Source organism: Apium graveolens, chromosome 2 (genome assembly GCF_009905375.1).
Source record: "Apium graveolens cultivar Ventura chromosome 2, ASM990537v1, whole genome shotgun sequence".
Classification (NCBI taxonomy): Eukaryota; Viridiplantae; Streptophyta; class Magnoliopsida; order Apiales; family Apiaceae; genus Apium; species Apium graveolens.
The window spans coordinates 159534153-159536834 of record NC_133648.1 but is presented as its reverse complement, the minus strand read 5'-3'; positions in this window follow the sequence as shown (position 1 = coordinate 159536834).

Genomic DNA, 2682 nt, shown 5'->3' with positions numbered 1-2682 from the left:
TCACATAACAACAGATAGAAAGGATGAACAGGACCAAGCTCCCGATTCGCAAGCGATTAGGAGACGTTCCACAGTTTTCTAGAAGCATTGATGCCGCCGTAGCTGAGGTAGGAACTACCAATAGGCTAGGCTTTCAACTTCTAATGTATCAGATTTATGTATAATTATGAATTGTAATAATGGAAAAGAAATGTAAATTTATTCAGAAAACCTTTTAAGGTGTATTGGCAGATAATTGTGGAATAAAATGACTTGTGGTTATTTTTGGATGTTCATCTCTGAGACTATAACGTATGGTGTGTGTGTTTATTGTGGGGTCACAGTACAGAGTAGTTGAGTAATTATTAAGATTGGGTGTTATTAAGGGAAATGGAACTCGTGACAACCCGGATCCCCGACCCCGGATTTGGGGGTGTTACAAAATCATTCGTCTTGTTGTTTTCTTTGTTGAAAGTAGGAAGAAGAATTAATTGTTATCCATCTGTTTCTCTTTAGCGTCAGCTTTTTCAGGCTTCTTAGCTTATGACTAAGGCTGTTGATGTTAGGAAACGTATAATAGGATTATCTTGTAATTTTTGCATGTAATTGCTTAATTTCATCGAATGTAATCATCTAATATATCAATGAAAATTTCTTTAATTGCAAGATTTGTTCTTTGTTTCTCAAATTATGTGACTGTGCATGTTTACTTGAAATTTATTAATCTTTACTTCATCGACTTTCAATTTTATTTTGTGATGAATGTGTTGATTAAATTCTGTTGATTTGAGAAAACAACTGAGGAACAAGTTCCAATATCAGAACCTGTTATTGTAGAAGCTGAGAAGGTTTTTTCTCAGAATGATATTGTAACTGGGAGTTCTAGGCCCCTCAAAAGGCTTAGAAAGTTAAATTCTGATAATAAAGCTCCTACAGTGTCTCCACCTTTGAAGAAGTTAAAGAAAAAGAGAGCTCACAGGGACATAGTTGAGTTAGATTCAAAGGATGTAGTGGAAGCAGCTAAGGAAGGGGATCAGGAATCTCTGATCTCAACAGAACCTATTATTATTGAATCACTTCCTTCTGCACAACATGTAACTACTCAAGTTAAAATACCTACACCTCCTATGTCACCTATAGTTGATCCAGTACATACTGAAGAACCAGATATAAGTGCTGAAATTGATATTCATAACTTGACTGTACCTGAGGTTTTGTACTTGGAAGCTCCACCAATTTAACTCACTCCACCAACAACATCAATTTTGGATGTTGATCAGAACCTGGCTACAAATCAGAATTTAGAGGATGATGTTGAAGCTTCTATAGCCTCACATACTGTTGTTTTACCAGAGGATGCTGATACTGCAGGATCTACAAGTTCTGATGCTGCCAATAAAGATATTACTGGTGAAGCTGCTGTCACTTTAGATGCTGATGCAGATGGTCCATCAGGACATGCACCTCAACAAACTATTCATAAAGCTTATTTAGTCAAGAAGTTTGTTACATGGGAAGCACCAGTACCTTGGAGTGAAACTCCTAGAGGAAAGGAGTGGACTAAAGAATGGAACTCAGTTAGTTTTTTTCCTTCTGAAAAGATTCTTGCTGAGCATCTTGCAAAAGCTGATGAAATGCTGATAAATGATGATTTCAAGGCACAGCTGCGAGTTACTGCATTGAGTACAAGGCACCTTCAAGGTCAACACTCAATAACTCATGACAAGGTGAACAAAATTTAGGAAGCTCTAATCCAGCAAGATATGAATGTGAAACTTGAAAAGAACAGATTTTTCAAGCCAGCATTTGACAGAATTGCCTATATTGAGAAAACTAAGGAGAAGCAACAAACTCAAATTGAAGAAATTCTGAAGAATCAAGCTTTTCACCAAAGTCCACTCAATGAGATCCAATCCTCAGTGGAATTTCTTGTCTCTCTTCTTTTACCTGCTGATGCCAAAAAGGGGGAGAAAGTGATTAAGTCCAAATGCAAATCTATTCAGACACTGAAAGGAAAGGATGATGGAAATGATGACCAGGGAAACTCTGATAAGGGTAGAGGTCAAGGTCAAGGTCAAGGTAAAGGATTTTCATCAAGTAAAGCTAGAATTACAAGTCAAGGAACAAGTTCTGATACTGGGAGAAGAATAAGTTCTGATACTGGTAAGAGGATAAAATCTGGTGAACATTTGGCACTTGATGAAGAAATCTCAAAGCAGTTATTTCTTAAAGAAAATCCAGAAATGGACTTTGAGAGTCTAAAGGAAGAAGAAGCTAGACTCAAAGCAAAAGGTGTCAAGACAAAATCTAAAGCTTCTGTTGTAGAAAAGAAATTTCCAAAGCCTAAGGGTATTGTGATAAAGGAAAGAACAACTTCTGAGGCAATCAAAGCCAAATCACAAATGGGAATTGATCCAAGGTCCAAGGGCAAAGAAAAAGTTAATGAACCTGTAAAGGTTTATATGCCAGTCCTGGATAAAGAAATAATTGATGATGAAGAAGATACTAGTCTTACTCTGATTTTAAAGAAGATTTCTCAAACAACCTCTGACATGGTTCATGTTGTTCAGAGTCAAGATATAGTAAGCTCTGATATGACAGTGAAGCAAGCGACCTCTGACATAGCTCAAGTTGGCTTGATATCAGAAGATAAGGAAAAGGAAACCTCTGACATTGCTCATGTTAAACCTTCAAAGATACTCC